Source organism: Sceloporus occidentalis, unplaced genomic scaffold (assembly GCF_023333645.1).
Source record: "Sceloporus occidentalis isolate IW3139 unplaced genomic scaffold, rSceOcc1.0.p SCAF_1, whole genome shotgun sequence".
Lineage (NCBI taxonomy): Eukaryota > Metazoa > Chordata > Lepidosauria > Squamata > Phrynosomatidae > Sceloporus > Sceloporus occidentalis.
The window spans coordinates 59,320,747-59,341,211 of record NW_028316981.1 but is presented as its reverse complement, the minus strand read 5'-3'; positions in this window follow the sequence as shown (position 1 = coordinate 59,341,211).

The window sequence follows — 20,465 nt, the reverse complement described above, 5'->3', positions numbered from 1 at the left end:
TTTCACTGCCCTGGCTCAATGCTAGGGGATTCTAGGAACTGTAATTTTGTGAGACGTTTAGCCTTCTCTGTTAGGGAGCTTTGATGCCACAATAAAATACAATTCCTGGGATTCCCTAGCACTGGGCCAGAGCAGTTAAGGCCCTCTCAAACTGGGTTATTTCTGCAGTGTGTTTTGGACCTTTTAGGCTGCAGAAATCATCCAGTCTGACACCACTCTTAACTGCCAGGGCTCCATGCTGGGACCTGTAGTTTTGAGAGGCATTGAGCTTGCTCTGTCAGAGAACCTCAGTGCCACAGCAGACTACAAATCCCAACATGGCCACAGCATGGAGCCACGGCAGTTGAAAGTGGTGCCAAAGTGGATTATTTGGGAAGCGCTGATGCAAGCAAACAGCCTTCCAGACTCTGCTTTCCACTTCCTCGGAAGCGCTGATGGAGTGCGCCGATATTTAAGTCTGAAGTATTTCTAGTAGCAGGGAATACAGGGGTTAGGATGCTAGTAGCAGGGTTAGGATACAGAAAATGAGGCTTTTTGGAAGGACGGACCTCGGCCTCCAAAGAGCTGGAGCTGCGATGGGAGGCAAAACATTTTATCCTCACAAGCAAAGGACAAGGAGGCAGGGCATGTATGCGATTATCGGCAGCCTCCAAAGCCCCAAAGGACTCGGGTTTGAAAGGGGAGCAAAAAGTCGCCATGGGGCAAAAAGTGAGTGTAGGTCAGGGATCTAACCAGATTCCTGTCTCATCCAGCCTCCTCTTTTCAAAAGGGCATTCAGATGCCCATGGAAAGCCTACAGACCAGAGATAATGGAGGCAACAGCCTTCTCTGGCCAGGTGCTTCTCAAGACAGCCATCCATTGCTTCTTCACTGGAGGTCCCACCAGGACTCATCTCCCCTTAAAGATAGTTGTGTGCCTTCTTGCATATACACAGCAAGATCCTAGAAATGTCCATTTTCTTTCCTTGTACCCCCTTCCTTCCTTCCTTCCTTCCTTTTGGAAACTGCCCCAGTGCCACCAAATGAAGAAGGTTGGGTCTCCCTCCCTTCAGGCTGATGACCAAATGGTGCCTTATTCTAATGTAAAAAATTAAAATATCAGTATTTGAAGACACAGAAAAATCATATTATAAACTTATATAGCTCAGTCCTGAGAACAGATTTCTTTAGAAGTCTGGATTGTTAGGCACTCCAATGGTGATGTATTTAAACCTCTAGAGGAGCATCACAAGCAAAATGAAGGCTGCTTATTTGGGAAAAAATCCACCTCTTTTATGAAAATAATTTCGATGGGTTTGAGCATCGTTGAAAGCCTCTGTTGAATGGCACTGCAGGACTCTGGAAGTGAAAGTGCAAGTTAGAGTAGCCCTTAGGTATAGTGCCCTGCACCTGGCCTGGCCTTTTGAAAACTAAAGGTAAAATAGAGGAGCAGGACTTTAAGATGTGTAGTCAGTGGCTGAAATTCGTTTAGAAAATATTATTACAAGCTGGAAAACCTGATACTCTTGTTATCATGTGCCTTCAAGTCACCTCCAATTTACTGGGACGGGAGTTTTTGTTTTGTTTTATTTTTTGGCAAGATTGACTCAGAGGAAGTTTGCCGTTGCCTTCCTCTGAGGCTGAGAAAGTGTGACTTGCCCCAGATCACTCGGTGGTTTTCCAGGGCTGAACAGGGATTCAAATCATGGTCTCCTAGTCCAACACTCAAACCACATTAATAATCTAAATAGATTATAATCTATTTATTAACCTAGCTGGCACAGAAAGGATTTGTAGTTTGGGGAGGTATTCAGTCTGAGAGCTCTCTTGCCTCACCAAAGTACAAATCCCAGTATTCTGGAGGATCGAGTTGTGGCAGTTAAAGTGGTGTCAAACTACTTTCTTTCCAGTGTAAACATACCCCTCAAGTAATGCTATATATATCACCAGCATCAAAGAAGCAGCGCTGCTGGTGGCTGTAATGGAATCTATTTGAAGGAGTTTGTTAGAAAACAGGGCTGCAGCCATGAGCAAAGCCCTGAAATCTAAGGGCTCCCCTTCTGGCTACACACATCTTCTCTCTCCCTGACAGTCTACAGTTCTAGAGTCTCTTCTTCTTCTTCTTCCACAGAACACTTGTTCCCAGCAAAGAGAAAGTCAGGGACAGCTGGAGTATTATCATGTAGAAAGCTTAGGAGAGTTCCCATCCATGAGAGTGATCTCATTAGGGCTGCCTTGTGTCCCTTTATTTGAGGGCCAGAAAGCTTGTCCCTTACAGGGCTGAGACTGGGAGGTGTCCCTTATAAAGGATGTCCCCTGTTTTAAGGCTGGAAAGCTTTCCCTTTTACACAAGAAATAAGGTGTCCAAACCCCTGTATTTTGGACACAGGAAATAAGACGTCCAAACCCCTGAATAAGGTGTCCAAATCCCTGTATTTTGAGTGTGTCTTCATTAAGATTACTATCTTCCTGATAGAAATATGTGCATCATGTAATTTCTCAATGTGGACTGTATATTAATGTTATAGAGGAAAAGGTGACAAACGTCCAAAACACAGTGCAGAAGTAATCCAGCTTGAGACCGCTTTAACCACCCTGGCTCAGTACTAGGGAATTCTGGGAATTGTAGTTTTGTGAGACAGCTCGGGATGTTTAGCCTGGAGAAGAGAAGGTTAAGAGGTGATATATAGCCCTGTTTAAATACTTAAAGGGATGTCATATTGAGGAGGGAGCAAGCTTGTTTTCTGCTGCTCCAGAGAACAGGACCTGGAGCAATGGATGCAAGTGCCAGGAAAAGAGATTCCAGTTCAACATTAGGAAGAACTTCCTGGCAGTCTGTTCGACAGTGGAACACATTCCTTCCTCGGAGTGTAGTGGAGTCTCCTTCCTTGGAGGTCTTTAAACAGAGGCTGAATGGCCATCTGTCGGGGATGCTTTGATTGAGAGTTCCTGCATGGCAGGGATTGGACTGGATGGCCCGTATGGTCTCTTCCAACTGTATTATTTTATGATTCTGTGATTCTGTCAGAGAGCTCTGGGGCCACAATGAGTTACAGTTCCCAGGATTCCCTAGCACTGAGCCAAGGCAGTTAAAGCAGTCTCAAACTGGGTGCTTACTGCAGTGTGTTCTAGACCAAAGCTAACTGAAGTCAATCCTTTCCTTTGGTATTTTAGAACATAAACAGGTCAGTACAAAGAAACACATAATGGTCATGATAATCTGGAAAATCAGGATGCAAAGCGCCTTTGAGATTAACTGAGAGAAAGAAGTTGGTAGCATGAGTTTTGGGAGACTTGATCTACTTCCACAGATGCATGGATGGAGTTGGAGGCATCTGAGGAAGTAGACTCAGTTCTAAAAAACTCTCTTTTTAGTAGCTTCTTTATTTCAGTTAGTCCCAAAGGTGCTACCAGATCCCTTTGCAAACCTGTCAATAGCTATGGCCTGATTATCAGCCCCTGTGTGTCATGAATTTCAATTGTCCTTTATTGCGGTTTTGAAAATCTGGCAACACAATTTCAAAAGTCCCACTGATTTCAAGTATATTTAACCCCATGAATATATTAAGGCAAGTGACCCTTTCTCAGTCTTGAACCACACCTTGCCCCGCTTGAACAGAGACCCATATGTCCTTTGTTTCTAAATGGTTATGCAATTGCTAAATTTATATTGCAGATATACTTTCAGTCCTACATATTTACCTTTCCAAATTGGAATCATCAGAATTAATGCAAACAAGAAAAAATCCCCTGGTACCTTAAGTCTTGGAAATGTATTGAGGTATCAAGTATCTGGCCCTGAAGCCCAGTTTATCACATTTAAGACTTATTGAAGACTTCCTTCAATAAACAGGCTTTGGATCTTTGTCAGTTGGAGGTAAGTGACTTTATTGGGACAATTTGCGGGAAGTGGGTAGGAAAGGACACACAATTTAGGAGATTAATTGTTAGTCCCATTGTTGTTGTTGCATGACTTCAAGTCATTTTTGATTTATGGCAACCCTATGGGGTTTTCTTGGGAGGCTGAGAGAGTGTGACTTGCCCAATGTCAGCAATGGGCTTCATGGCCAATTGAGGATTCAAACCCTGGTCCTCAGAGTTAGTCCAATGCTCAAAACCTATTGTTGTACACTTGTCCCTCCACATTTGCTGGGGTTAGGGGTACAGGACACCTGTGAATGTGGAAAAACTGCAAATAACAAAAAACACTATATTTTTATCTGAGAGAACACCTCTCTAGGAATCTCTAGGTCCTCCAGTGCAGTTCTGTGGTCAACATCTGTCAGACATTGACCACAGAATTGCACTGGAGGAGCTACAAATGGCTAGTGGAGCATTCTCTCTAGGAATCTCTAGGTCCTTCAGTATCACTTTTGGTTAAAGTTGGCCATAGAGTTGTGCTGGAGGAGAACATATTAATAAAATCTGTGAATAATCAAAGCTGCAAAAGTCAAAGCTGCAAAATTGGAGGGACAAGTGTAGGTCAAATCATCTTAGAAGTAGATGGTGCTCCAGGGGTGTTGCTGTTGGGGAGCAAGATTTGGGAATTTCCCTTCAATTCCCAAATTTTTAGCATTGCAATAACTGAAAACTTGAGATGAGCATTAAGAAGCAAAAGCTTAGCCATCAAAAGCAAAGGGGCATGCAAAATGACCAAAGGAATGTGAACACAGCAAATGAGCTTCAAGTGTGAATGATTTTCAGTCTCGTGCTCTGCAACGCTAGAAATTGGGAGACTGAAAGAAATTTCATTTGGGGGAGCAGATTTCTTATTTGAGGAGCAGTGTCCTCATTTTGTCCACCCCCCAATCCTTACACCCCTGAAGTGCTGATATGCAAACCTATCTGAAATCCAGCTCTTGGACTGTGACTACCTTACTCATCAAAGTAGACTCTGAACATGCCCCCAAACATGACTGTACAAAGGGTCAGCCCAAGGCACTTTGCCACCCAGAGTCAAAGATAAAATGGTAATCTCCCACAAGCTGTCCAGACAGGCAGAAGAATCTTGCTTCAAGGCTTACCATGGAGACAGTGTCCTTTGCTATCTGCAATGGCAGCAGGATAACTTGGGGAAGTATTGAGAGAGTGGTATATTGGTTTCAACGTTGGACTATGACTCTGGAGACCAGGGTTCAAATATCTGCTTGACCATGGAAACCCACTGGGTGACCTTGGGTAAGTCACACTTTCTCAGACTCAGAGGATGGCAATGGCAAACTCCCCCTGAAAAAACGTGCCAAAAAACCCTGTAGTAGGTTTGTCTTAGGGCTGCCATAAGACCTTAATGACTTGAAGGCACACAACACAACAACAACTGTGTTGCATAAATATAGCCCTTATATTTCCCTACCCTGCCATTACATTGGGCCCTTGGTATCCACTGAGATTTGGTTCCAGGACTCCCCCATGGATACCAAAATCTGTGGATGCTCACGTCTCATTAAATACAGGAGCATAGTAAAATGGTGTCTCTTGTATAAAATGGCAAAATCAAGGTTTGCTTTTGAGAATTAATATTTTATTTTAAAAAATTCAGATCATGGATGTTAGAATCTGTGGATCAAAAAAAAATCCATGGATATGGAGGGCTGGCTGTATTTTGTGTTCTCCAGCTGTTGCCCCAATTTGCCTAATAGTAGAGCTGGCCCTAAAACCTGCGTTGTGCTTTGGTGTATTTTCATACTGCTCTTTCCTTCAAAACTGCTAATGGATCTTTCACTCTACACAGTTCTATAACTCCACTTTAACTGCAATGGTTGTAGCCTATGGAATCCTTACATTTTCAGGGGGGTTTTGGGGGGGGCATTTCCAATGGTCAATCAAAGACCTCTAATGCCTCCCTAAACTACAAATCCCAAGGTTCCACAGTATGTAGACAGTTAAAGTGGAATCATAGTACTAGAGTACATAGTACATAGCCGCCCCGATTGACCTCAAATAAAATATTATTATTATTATTATTATTATTATTATTATTATTAGAGTTGTGAGCTGTGAAAGGGCCCTTGGTTAGTGGACTCCATTACAGCAAGTGAAGAAACATAAGCTTGGCAGGGTTGGGACTGAGGAACAGTTTTTCCATAGAGCACACCCTTACATCTAAGGTCCAAAACACACTGAGAAATCATCCAGTTTGAAACCGCTTTAACTGCCCTGGCTCAGTGCTCAAGAATCCTGAGAATTGTAGTTTCTTGTGGCACCAGAGCTCTCTGACACAGAAGGCTAAATGCCTCACAAAACTTCAGTTCTGAGAATTCCCTAGCATTGAACCAGGGCAGTTAAAGAGGTCTCAAACTGGATTATTTCTGCAGTGTGGATTGGACCTGAGTTCCTGGCTCAGGGTTAACAATAAATTCCGGCCTCTAGTCTTCTGCTGAATTACCTGGCTGTTTCTTTATATTTGAAGAAGGGGCTGTTTTTATCCAGGGGTGGCATCAAATGACTCATTTGCCCATCACAGGCACTATGTGTGGCAATGCCCACAGCCACATCCCAAAGAAGAGCCCCAAACCACATGCCATTTTGTTGATCCACATCAGCTAGCCATTTCGAGAAAATCTACCAGGAACAGGTCTTTTCTAAAGCTAACAAGTCTTAACTGCATTTCAAACCCCCCCCCCCAACTCATTGCATGACAACAGGAGTAACTCGCACAGCAACGCCCTGTTGTTGCTGAGAAAACCCATCCACTCCCGTCCCGTCCGTCCAATATTGTGAAGATTTCAGGTAAGTCCAGAAAAGGACCCAGGGAGCTGGGGATGGGTTGGGAAGATGCTCTGATGCTGACCATGAACCCCCAGCACGTTGGCCCTGTGGGCTCTCTTTCTGCTTGCAAGAGTCACCTAGAGCTTTTGCTTTGCACTGACCACGCTGCCCTCTCTTGTTGTTCTTGGGGTTGCTGAGGGCAGCCTGTGCTCTGTAGGGTTGCCTGAAAACCTGATGAATGCCTCTTGGGTGGATGGCTTTGACAGTCAGGGGGAAATGGCCCCGTTCTTCTCTATAGAGGAGTCAGCGGGGCATAGTGCTTTCAGCCTTGGGCTAAGACTCTGGAGGCCAGGGTTTGAATCTGAGCTCAGCCATAGAAACCTTGGGCAAATGACACTCTTTCAGTCTCAGAGGATGGCAATGGCAAACCTCCCCTGAACAAATCTTGCCAAGAAAAGCCCAGGATAGGGCCGCCATAAGTCGGAATGGAAACATAAAATGCCAACATCAAGGTTTGCTAGGAGGACTTTATATTAAAGGGGGGATATTTTCAAGCCGTGGATGACTAAACCTGGGGATACCGAGGGCTGACTGTACACCAGGCAGACGATCCTTGGCCCGGTCCCTCCTGCGCCTCTGGCCCAGAAAAGGAGGACGGACGCTGCGGGGCCTGCTGCTGCTGCTGCTGCTGCTGCTTTCTCCTCCTCCTCCCCTCTTCCTTCTATTCTACCTCTTCTTCTTCCTCTTCTTCCTCCTCTTCTTCCCCCTCCTCCTTCTTCCTTCTTTTCTTCTTCTCCCTTCTTCTTCTGCTCCCTCTTCTTCTTCTCCTTTTTTCCTCCTCCTCTTCCTCCTCCTCCTCTTCTTTCTTCTCCTCTCCCCCCCTCCTCCTCCTCCTCCTCTTTCCTCTTTGCTCTGCCCAAGGGCCTGCTCCCCCCTTTGACGAGGCTCCGGGGACCCCCATCAAAGCCTGGCTCCTTCCCAAGTTCGGCTCCTTCTCGGGACCTTTGAGGGTCACGGAACAGCGCTGCCCCGCTCTTGCTCCGGCTCCGGGGCCAACAACGGGGAGGGAAGCGGTCCAGAAGGTGGTTCTGTGCCTTCGAGGCCTTTCCGACTTCTGGCGACCCTATCCTGGGCTTTTCTTGGCACGATTTCTTCAGAGGAGGTTTGCCATGTTGGCCCTCCCCAGGAGAGGCTGAGAGAGTGTGACTTGCCCAAAGTGACCCAGGGATTTGAACTCTGGTCTCTCAGTCTCCTAATGCTTCAACCATTGCCCCACACTGGGACATTGGCTACTTCTAGCTATGAACAAGGTTCAGTGTCTCTCTGCAATGTTAGAAATTTGGATGGAAGGAAAGTGTCATTGTGGGGCTGCAGAAGTCTTCTTGAGGGAGAAGCTTTCTTTTTGGCACCCCCCACATTTGATCTGGGTGGGCCTGCAGCTCCCTCAGTCCTGGGGGAGAGATGAAGAGGAGTGGGGAGACTGGTCATCCTTGGATTACTGAGGCCAACGCAAGCAGAACTGTGGGGCTGTACCCATCAAAGCAGAGGCCTCCCAGACATTTTGGCACCGGAGGGGAGGAAACCCCAAATGGCTCCCTTGCTCCACTTAGTTCAAAGAAACAGGAGGGAGGACACTTGAAGCTGACCATTTGCTGTCTTTCAGTGTGGCACAAAAAAGCTGCTTAAAGGAGGGGGCTTCTAGGGTCCAGTTCATACATGCAAGTCTTGTGCTGGCTTTTACAGTTTTTGGGTGGTTTTTTCAGGCTAAGTGGCTACGTTCTAGAAGTTTATTCCTGACGTTTTGCCAACATCTGTGGCTGGCATCTTCAGAAGAAAAACTATGATGTTGCTCATGAAAGCCTTCAACTTCACTTGTGCTGGTTTCCTTATCAAAAGATGGCTGGCATGTGTGGATCAGCACCAAAAGACAAAAGGTACTGGCTTCCTGTCCCTACAAAATGCATTGCTTTCTGTAGAGAGTCAACCAGCCTGCAGCCATGGCTCCAAGCAACATAACCTAGTGGGAACCACACCAAAGCAAGTGTTGTGTGACTGTGTGACTCAAGGACCTGTAAACCAGTCCTACTACCCAATTCAGAGCCAGTGTTAAATGGGAGTAACTCCCCCACAAAAATGAACAGAACCCTTTGGAATTTGTGCAATCCGTTCAGTTCAGGAAACATAAGGTTTCATAAGGTTTTGCATACAGAACAGCCCAGACTCCGTCTTTCACATTCTCAAAGGGGCCGTCACATCTGGGTCTCTGCAAATCCTTGGCGGGCCACAGCAGTACCTCTGGCAGTGACTGGAAGTTATGTCACAGGGGATTAGAAGTCACTGCCTCTCACTTTCAGCTTTTCATCCTGTTTGGGACCCCCCCCCCCACCAAACTATGTTTGCAGGCTTCTTATTGCTGCTGTTGTTGAAATGTACAGTTTGGCTGATCTTTCTTTTAAAAAAAAAACACCAAAAGAAATTTATTTATTTCATTACATTTCATTTCTATGCTGCCTTTCTCCCAGGAGAGGACCCAAGGTGGCTCATGGGTAAAACCATTTTAAAAAATCTCAATAAAATTCAAAACATTTAAACAAAACAAAAACCTCCTGGGTTCAAGAGATTGGGGAAAGGGTCAAGGACCCTATGAGATTCTTCCCCACATGGGTCTCACCCCTGAGTTGCAATCTGGCAAGCAATGGACAAGGCTTGTGTTGAAGGGTTCAGTGACACCCAAATACTGGCCTTCCAAGTGTTTTGGACTTCAGCTCCCAGAATCCCAAACTATTGGCCAAGATGGCTGAGGTTTCTGGGAGCAGAAGTTCAAAACACCTTGAGGACCAGAGCTTGGGAATCACATCTGATCTGCTATAAAGTAGTTTTCATAACTAGATTGGATTGCACCCTCCATGTTTGTGTGTGTGTGTTTATGTGTGTGTGTGTGAGAGAGAGAAAGAGACAGATTTTAGAGCTCTGGAATATTCCTTTTTCAGATGATATCTTCCTGGAACCCTCATGGTCCATCATACCATCATGATCCTTGTTTTGTATTTGCATCCTTAGTGGCTAAAGGGGTGTGGGAGAAGTAAATGTAAAAGGAAACGGGCAAAGGGTGGAGTAAGCTTGTATAGGCCTGTGATGCACTTTCATTGGGGTTAGCTCTCTAGCCCAGCATAGCTGATTCTGGCCAGAGCTTGAAGTGAGGGGGGCAGTGGGCGGATAACATTGCACACTTCTTTGGGAGCTATAATCGGAAAGAGTAATTTTTCTAAGCTCTGATTTGAATGCACTCACCACCACTTAGTCACTTTCACATCTCATTTTAAAATGTTTATTTAAACAAGCAATGCAAAGAACCAAAAACCACAGAGAAAACAATATCAGATAACCAATCCAAAGAGCAAGGAAAGATGGAAATTCTACCAGGCAAAACTCATTCTGTCCATGTTCTTCTCACTGTTTTTGAAGGGATCCTGTCGTTGTTGTTGTTGGTGGTGGTGGTGATGGTGGTGGTGTATGCCTTCAAGCAATTTCTGATTTATGGTTACTCTATCACGCGGTTTCCTTGGCAAGTTTCTTCAGAGAAGTTTTGCCACTGCCATCCTCTGAAGCTGAGAGAAGGATCCTATAAAGGCCTAAATATTCTAAAAGTACACAATCCCATTTGATTTTGGAAGCTAAGCAGTCTCAACCCTGGTTAATACTTGGATGGGAGACTGTCAATGAATACTAGGTGCTGTAGGCTATATTTCAGAGAAAGGGACGGGCAAAACCACCTCTTGAGTATTCCTTGTCTAAGGAGTTTATCACATGGGATGGATCCCATGCAGAAACTGAATTTAAACTGGAAAAAACCACAAAAGTGGGTAGATTTTCAGATGACATTGGGCATTAACGTAGACAGAAAGTGGACAAAACCCACAAAAGCAGATTGATTTTCACATGACCTAAGGGTTAATGAGCATTAACAAGACATTAACACGAAGTGAATGTTGAAAAAAACTGTTCTTTTTTTACTTTCGGAAAATCCCAAAAGTAAAAAGGAGCGAGCTTTGTCGACTTTCCATTCTGATTAATGTTGTGTTATTGATTATTAACCCCAACATGTCTGAAAATCAACCCGCTTTTGCATTTTTGCCTCCCGGATTTTAAAATCCTGTGATAAACTCCTAAGAAAACTGTGAAATTCATAGGATCGCCATAAATCAACAGGTAATTTGAAGACTCATCTGTTGTTGTTAACTGTCCTCGGCTCATGGGGACCCTGTGGATGAGACATCTCCAAGACTCCCTGTCCTACCTCAACTGCTCTGCTTAGTTCCTGCAAATTCGTGCCCAGCACATACAAACATACATACAAAAATAATTGTTATGATGTCAGATTTTTCCATAACTATATAAGGTATACTGGATTTATCTGTATTGCTATCAGGCTAAGAAATGGACTGCTTTCACACTCTTGAACATACAGCAATAGAGACACTGTCCTCTTCTGCCATACTATGCAAAGGTAAGAGAAGACAGAGGCCATAATCCTGTTGCCATAAGTGTGGATGGCAGTGCAGTAGCGGGGGGGGGGGGGGGGGATATAAAATGGCTGTAGACAGGAGAGAAGGGTAGACCAGCCATAAAAGCTGCCTGCCTAAGTCAGAGAGAAAGCTGCCTCATTGGCTCCTTCCGGTGATGGAGAGAGCTTTCTCTACCATAGCTGCCATTATGCACATCTCCCAAAAGTGGAGTTTTACTACAGTCAGCCCTCCATATCCTGCATCCATAGATACAACCAACCATGGTTTGAAAATATTTACCCACAAAAAAATTCCAAAAAGCAAACCTTGATTTTGCCATTTTATATGATGGACACTGCTTTACTATGCCACTGTAATGATGGGATTTCAGCACCTACTGATTTCAGTATCCATGGGGGGTCCTAGAGTAAAACCACAGAGGCTACCAAGGGCTGGCTGTACTTAAGCTGGAGTAAGAGAGCATTGCACCAGTTGAAGTCACTGACAAAATCCTAGTCAGAAGCATCCATTGAAGCTTCAGTCTCTCTGATGAGAATACAGTCACTTTCAGTGTCAGGTTTGATATGGCAATCTGTACTCTAGCCCCAGCCCTGGGCATGAACTAGTGGTACATGCTACAACAGGGCAAGCCTGGATCTTTTGCGTTCCCCCCACATCAATGCTGTGATAGTGTTGCTGAATCTATGTATACCATTCAGAATCCAGCTTAAAAATTCTGGTGTGGTCTTCCTTTTACTATGGGTGCAAGAAAGTGAGGAACACAGGACAACGCTGCACACAAAAGGCAAAAGCTAGAAAAGGGAAGCAGGGGGTGGGGGAGAAGGGGAGGGAGTGAGAGGAGCCAAGGGGTTGCCTATTTTGTTGTGCAAAATCTGCTACTCATAAAGTGCACCCCATATGTCCTGCCTGAGGTGAGACTTTTAGTTTCAGGCCAGCCATGCAATGTGGGGGACCTGTGGTCAATTATAGCCTGTGCTTTGGTCTATTCAGGACTAAATTGCAAACCATTTAACTCTCATACACAGGAAGGGAGGTAGAGAGACCCCAGTGTGCTTGGAGAGTGCTAATAGAAGTTTCTCTTTGCTTTTATACCTTATTATATGGCAGATATGGGTGCTTCTTAAGAATAATGATCAGTTCCAGTCCCACAGGCATGTATATATTATCAGAGGCAGCAACAGTGTGTGGGGTTTATTCTTAAGGTTATTCTTTATTCTGATTATTCTTAAGAAGAAAGATATACCCAGATTTGTCCCAATTCCATTTATTTGTTTAATTTTATTCCTTTATATCTCGCCTTTCACCCAATAATGAGATTCAAGAGAGGTAACAACATATTTATCACATCTTGTAGGAATTCTGTAGCCCTTTGTTGTACTTAAGCACAACATCCCATCTCAAGGCATCTCCAAGACTCCCTGTCTTCCACTGCTCTGCTTAGTTCCTGTAAATTTATGCCAACGAGTTCCTTAATAGAGTCCATACATCGAGTATGTGGCCTTCCTCTCTTTCTACATCCTTCAACCTTTCCTAGCATTATTGTCCTTTCCAGCAAATCATTCCTTCTCATGATGTGACCAAAGTATGACAACCTCAACTATCATCTTGGCTTCCAGGGAGATTTCTGGCTTGATCTGTTCTAGGATCCATTTGTTTGTCTTTTTGGCTGTCCGTGGTATCCTCAGTATTCTTTTCTAGCACCACATCTCAACTGAATTGATTTTCCTCCTATCCACTTTGCTTACTGTCCAGCTCTTGTGCCATACATAGTGTTGGGAAAGCAATGGCTTGTATTATTCTAATTTTCATGCAGAGTTGTATATCTTTACATGTTAGTGTTTTTTCCAATTCTTTCATATTCGCCCTCCCAGTGTCTAGTCTTCTTATTTCTTGACTTATTTCCTAGATGGAAAGGTTCCCCTGAGAATGTGAGATATGAGAAATAAACAGTACCCCCATTAGCCCAAACTGGGATTACTCAAGGGAAAACTAGGCTGAAGAAGGCATGAACTGCAGCTCCTTCTGATCCCAGGAGGGTTTTAAAATGTAGTCTGTCTGTCTCTCTTTGTTTCTTTCTTTCTTTTCAAGGAAGAGCAATGCAGGGTTTTATGCCTAGTAAATAATATTTTATTGCCTTTGGTTTACTGTGGCATTTTCTTTCCCTTTAGGAGTCTGCAAAGGGGGCGGGTTAAAGGTCATTTCTCGAATCACTGGTATTAGCAAAGAATAGCAGAAAGGGGAGGAGGAACCCTGTAAAAGGGAGGGGGAAGCCAGAGTTGTAAAACAAGCCTGCCCTGCCTGGCATAAACCAATAAAGAGCCCCTCCAGCTGTTTGCTTGGATGTTTCTCAGGGAGTAATTGACCAACATGGTCGGGTAAAGGAAAACACCTATGAGGAGGAGGACAGCCCCCAGGGAAGGAAGGAAAGGAAAGGAAAGGAAAGGAAGAGAAAGCAGCACAGGCCAGGAATTTGCAAGGGGAGAGGAAGGAATCTGCAGCCTTTGGGCTCTGCAAAGTTTGCTTGGCTCCCTGCACTTTCAAAAACAAAATGTGATGCTGTCAGGACATTGGCAAGAGGCAAAGAGGACTGGAGGGAAGGAGGTTTTTCAAAAACAGAATGGCCAGACCCTCTAAGGGATTTGGAAAACTTTTCCTCAGTCCTCCTCCATCTTCCAACCAATTGGGGGGGGGGGGGCAAATGGGAATGGAGGGGAAAGAGGCATTGAGGCTGCTCTGTTTTCCTTGCTTTTTGTTTTCTATTGATTTTATGGAAGAAGGGAGAAGAGGAGATCTGGATCCACAAATGCCTTCTTTTCTCCTGGTTGTGGGGTTTGTGCTGCCAGCAATCCAAAGAGTTGCCATAGTGAAGATAATCATAGAATCCTAAAGTTGGAAGAGACCACAAGGGCCATCTAGTCCAACCCCCTGCCAGGCAGGAACTCACAATCAAAGCATCCCTGACAGATGGCCATCCAGTCTCTGTTTAAAGACCTCCAAGGAAGAAGACTCCACCACACTCTGTGGAAAAGTATCCAGGTGGGTAGCACAGAAAGAAGAAAGATGCAGTTTAGGTTGGGGATGCTACTCATCTCATGAAGGGACAAAGAAATTGCCTACTGCAAGCTCAGCCAAGAAAACGCCACTTGGGCAAATCACACACTCTCAGCCTCTGAGGATGGCAAACCCTCTCTGATGAAACTTGCCAAGAAAATCCCAGGGTAGGGTTGCCACCTTAGGGTCATCATAAGTCAGAAACAATAAAAAAGCACACAACATGCATATACAGTGTGGTGTAGTGGTTTGAATGCTGGACTAGTACTATTGGAGACCAGGGTTGGACACTGAGGGAACTGCTGCAGTCACATGCAACACTTGTGGGACGTTTGTCTTCTTGCCTACAGACGTGGAGAACTTCACATGCACCAAGTGCAAGTTGGTAGCACTCTTGGAGGAGAAAGTCCAGCAACTGGAGTCCAGAGTAGCTACACTTCAGCATATTAGGGAGCAACAGGATTTCCTAGACAAAACGGAACTAACAATCTTGGATGAGCACCACACAGAGGAAGGTGCTGGGGCAGAGGAGGTCACTTCACATACACAGGAGGCAGACAGCTGGAGGAATGTCACACAGAGAAGTAGGCCAAGAGCTTGCAGCTAGAGAATCGATTCGAAGATCTTTCCCTTATCAAGAAGGATGAGGAAGAACAGCATGGACAGACTTCAGAGACAGAGCAGGGGAGCCTGAAAGTTCCACCAGAGGGAACAGTCACTGCTAAGCCTTGGAGGAGGTGTGTGGTCATAGTGGGGGACTCCTTGCTGAGGGGTACAGAAGCAGTGATTTCTAGGCCTGACAAGATGTCTCGAGAGGTGTGTTGTCTCCCTGGGGTAGGGTTGCCATAAGTGAGGACCTCCAAACCGGGACAAATGTAGGACAAATGCAGGACAATATTTTCAAATGTAGGACACATTTTTTAAAAATGGAGGACACGCAAAAAAATTGAGGCTTTTTTAGAAATGTTAATATAAATGCATGTTTCTTAGGCATGATCAAAATGGAGGACATTTTGACATTATTCGTAGACAGATCACGGAAATGTCCTTCCCTTTCTGGCCACCCCCCTCTCCCCATTCCAAACAGCACATTTGAGCACTGAACATGGCTTTAACATTGTCTCTTGCATATTTCAGAGCCTTATTCCACAACCAAACCCTTTGGTCAAGGGACTTTGGTTTTTCTTCATTTTGACTTGTTTTGTCTGTATTCCTCCCCACTAAATAAAGGAGACATGAAATGGAGTTAATGGGTACAAGTTGTTAAACAAAAAAGTCTTGTGAGACTCTGTAGGCAAGAGGTGCACCATGTTAAGAACTGCATTAAGCACACTTAGGCTGCTGCCACACTGCTTTCACTCTCATCACTCCATCCTATGGAATCCTGGGATTTGTAGTTTGTTGTGGTGCCAAGGCTGGGCTTTGAAATCTCAGGCATAAGAGAGGCAAAAGGCTTGGGCTGCATCTACACTGGAAAAATAATCTGGTTTGAGACCACTTTAACTGCCTCGGCTGAATGCTATGGAATTCTGGGAATGGTGGTTTGTTCCAGCACCACAGCAGAATGGCAGTTAAACCCCTGGAAAGCTCTCTGACCAAGGTGACCAATGCCCTCACCCCAAAATGTAGGGCACCCAAGCAAAAAAATGTAAATAAAAGCTAAAAACACCCATGTAATTATAAATCCATGCTTCTTAGCCATGATCCAAATGGAGGACCTTTTGAAATTTGACAGAAGAGGACATGTCCTGGAAAAGGAGGAGGATGCCTGGTCACCTTGTCTCTGGTCCAAAATACACTGCAGAAATAAAACAATGCTGGACTGAAATGCCCTCACCAAAGCTGCATCCTAACCAAAGCTGCATCCACACTGTGAGGAAATAATCCAGTTTGAGAGTGACTTAACTGTCCTGGGTTAGTGCTGGGGAATGCTGGGAATTGTAGTACATTGTGGCCCCAGAGCTATCTCTGACAGGGAGTCCCATAACCCTCCAAACGTAGTTGAACTGCAATGCCCAGGATTCCTCACCAGGTGCATCCACACTGAGGAAATGGTCCAGTTTGAGACTGCTCAGTGCTGGGGAATCCTGGGAATTGTAGTCTATTGTGGCCTCAGAGCCATGACTGACAGAGAAGTCTCAATGTCTCCCAAACACTCGCATTCCCAGGATTCCCTAGCACTGAGTTAAAGCAGTCTCAAAGTGGGTTATTATTCCTGCAGTGTGTGTGAGAGATATAAAAGCTAGGGACTGGATTCATTTGGAGGATCTCTGTGTCCAAAACACACTGCTTGGACTGCCAGGGCTCAGTGCTATGGAATCCTGGGAATTGTAGTTTATTGTGGCACCAGAGCTCTCTGACAGAGAAGGCCAAATGCCTCACAGACCCCAGAATTCCAGAGCATTGAGCTTTGGCAGTTAAAGGGGTCTCAAAGTGCAGAGGGGGGGGGGGGGGAGAGAAAAGCCAGGGAGTGTGAATGAGCTCTGAGAGGAGGAGGAGGAGGAGGAGGGAGGGAGCCAAGGGAAGTGGCCAGGACCACCAGAGGAGCCCCTGCTTTTCCTCATCATCGCAGCCTTCTCACTGCTGGCAAGAGGCTCTGCCCCCAGCCAGGCAACGCCTCCATTCAGTCTCCTTTTGTCAAAAGAGCTCTGCTGCCACAAGAAACTACAATTCCCAGAATCCCATAGCACTGAGCCATGGATGTTTAAGGGTGGGGGGTCAAACTATTTCTGCAGCCTTTGCTACCCTAAAGCCTTCTATTATTTACCAGCAACTTGCAAGGCAAAATCTCTTCCTTCCAAGCCCTTGAAAACCAACCCAAGGGGAGGGCTGATTGCTTCTTTCCCATTGGTCAGCTTCGGGATAAATTTGCATATTACAAGGAAAGGTGTTTAGGGCCTCAAAAACGACCCTGTGATAAAGAATTACAACAATACTGAGTGGTAGACATTTAAAAGATGAGGCATTTAGACTCCCAGGGAAACAGGAACGATTGATGGCCTTTTTTTCTTTGCTCACTGTAACCTGAAAGTAATGCCTTTTGCAGGGTATATATACCAAGTGGGCTGGCAATAGTTCTGAGTGGCAGATGTCTTGAAGACCTGCTCTCTAGGCTAAGCCAGGCAGGGAGGTGGGGAGGGTGGCACACAGCCATGGGGAGGGCTGGAGCTGCCTCCAGGGCCTTGCTGAGGGGGAGGTCCCGGGGGAGGGGCCAAACCGGGGCGGGACCGTGTGGCCCTGCCCCAAACCGGGAAAGTCCCGCCCCCAGGCGGGATATGGCAAGCCTATCCTGGGGAAAAGATCCGTGATGTGACAGAGAGGCTGACAAGACTGGTCAAGCCTACTGACCAATACCCCTTCCTTTTGGTCCATGTGGGAACCAGTGATACTGCAAGACATGGCCTTCAGAACATCAGAAGGGATTATGAGGCTCTTGGTAGGAAGCTGAAAGAAATGGATGCACAGGTTGTCCTCTCGTCTCTTCTGCCAGTTGAAGGGCACGGTCCAGAAAGGGAGAGGAAAATAGCAGAAGTGAACAATTGGCTCTGCAGATGGTGCCACCGAGAACAATTTGGATTTTTTTATCATGGGCTGCAGTTCCATGAGGAGGGACTTCTTGAAACGGACAGGTTGCATCTCATGCCAGTTGGAAGAAATGTTTTTGCCAACAGTCTCAAGAATTTGATCAGGAGGGCTTTAAATTGAGTTTCATGGGGAAGGGAGACAATATTAAAAAAGGCAAAAGGGCTGGAGAAAATAATCAAACTGACATAGAGGAAACAAGACAAATAGTGCAAGAACCCAACAGTGGGGGCAAAAAAACGTGCACAGGCAGCAAGTAAAGGGAACTCATGGTCTGTCATGTCTCTACACTAATGCACAGAGCATGGGAAATAAGCAAGATGAACTCCTAGCACAACAAAGCAAATATGATATAATACACATCACTGAAACCTGGTGGGATGAGTCTCATAATTAGAATGTGGAAATAGAGGGGTATAACCTTTTTAAGAGAAATAGGCCAAACAAGGAAGGAGGAGGAATAGCACTATATGTCAGAGATATTTACACCAGTGAAGAGATCCAGAGCATCAATACTGCCAGCCAGGTGGAGAGCATCTGGATAAAAATTAAAGGGGAGGGAAACAACAAGGATGGGAGTCTACTACAGACCCCCCCAGTCAGATGGAGGAATTGGATGATGCCTTTCTAGAACAGATGACCACACAATCAGAAAGGAGAGATGTAGTAGTGATGGGTGACTTCAACTATCCTGATATTTGCTGGACGTCAGACTCAGCAAAATCTTCAAGGTCTAGCAAATTCCTCACTTGCCTGGAAGACAATTTCATGGTCCTAAAGGTGGAAGAGGCAACAAGGGGGTCGGATACTTTAGATCTGATCCTAACCAACAAGGATGACTTGGTTAATGGGGTGGAAGTGACCATGTTCTCCTGGAATTTATAATACAGTGGAAAGGAGAAGTCAGGCATAGTCAGACACACATTCTAGACTTTAGGAGAGCGAATTTCAGTAAACTTAGAGAAGTATTGGGGGTGATCCCATGGTCAGGAATACTAAAAGAGAAAGGCGTTCAGGACGGATTGGAGTTTCTCAAAAGGGAGATACTGAAAGCACAATTTCAAACAGTTCCAGTGAGAAAGAAAAATGTGAGATGTCTCAAGAAACCAGGATGGATGACTAAGGAACTTTCAACTGAGCTAAAGTTTTAAATGGAACATGTATAAGAAATGAAAAAAGGGGGAAATCACGAAAAAAGAATTCAGACAAATAGCAGGCATGTGTAGGGGTAAAGTCAGAAAAGCTAAAGTGCAGAATGAACTCAGGCTTGCTAGAGAGGTTAAAAAAAATAAAAAGGGATTTTTTGGATATGTCCGCAGCAAAAGTAAGAAGAAGGAAATGGTAGGGCCACTCTGTGGAAGAGATGGCAAAATGCTAACAGAAGACAGAGAAAAGGCAGAATTACTCAACACTTTCTTTGCCTCAGTCTTCTCAGAAAAGGAAAAGGGTGCTCAACCTGAGGATAATGGAGCAGAGGACAGAATAGGGGAATTTCAGCACAAAAGAAGTAAAGAGATAGTACAGGAATACCTGTTTAACCTAAATGAATTTAAGTCTCCAGGACCAGATGAGCTACATCCAAGGGTATTAAAAGAACTGGCAAATGTAATATCAGAGCCATTGGCAATAATATTTGAAAACTCCGGGAGAACAGGAGAAGTCCCAGCAGACAGGAGGAGGGCAAATGTTCCCATCTTGAAACGGGGGGAAAAAGAAGATCCCAACAATTATCGTCCAGTTAGTCTGACATCAATCCCAGGAAAGATTCTAGAGCAGATCATTAAACAGAGAGTCTCTGAACATCTAGATGGCAATTCCATAATGACAAAAAAGTTAACATGGGTTTCAGAGAAACAAGTTATGCCAGACAAATCTGATCTCTTTCTTTGGTAAAATTACCAGCTTGGTAGATCAAGGGAATGCCTTTGACAAGGTTCCCCATGGCATTCTTGCAAAAAAGTTTTTAAAATGTGGGCTAGACAAGGCAACTGTTACATGGATTTGTAATTGGTTGACCGGCCGAATCCAAAGCGTGCTCAACAATGGCTCCTTTTCATCCTGGAGAGAAATGACCAGTGATGTCCCAGAGGGCTCTGTCCTGGGCCCAGTGCTATTCAACATCTTTAATAATGACTTGGATGACAGAATTGGGGGCATACTTATCAAATTTGCAGATGACACCAAATTAGGGGGAGTAGCTAATACCCCAGTGGACAGGATCAAAATTCAAAATGACCTGAACAGACTAAAAAGCTGGGCCAAAGCTAACAAAATGAAATTGAACACAGAGAAATGTAAGGTACTGCACTTAGGGCAAAAAAATGAAATGCACAGATATAGAATGAGAGACACCTGGCTGAATGAAACTACATGTGAAAGGGATCTAGGAGTCCAAGTAGACCACAAGTTGAACATGAGTCAACAGTGTGATGCGGTAGCTAAAAAGGCCAATGCAATTTTAGACTGCATGAATAGAAGTATAGTGTCTAGATCAAGGGAAGTAATAGTGCCACTGTATTCTGCTTTGGTCAGGCCCCACCTGGAATATTGTGTCCAGTTCTGGGCACCACAATTCAAAAAGGATGTGAAGAAACTGGAGTGTGTCCAAAGGAGGGCAAC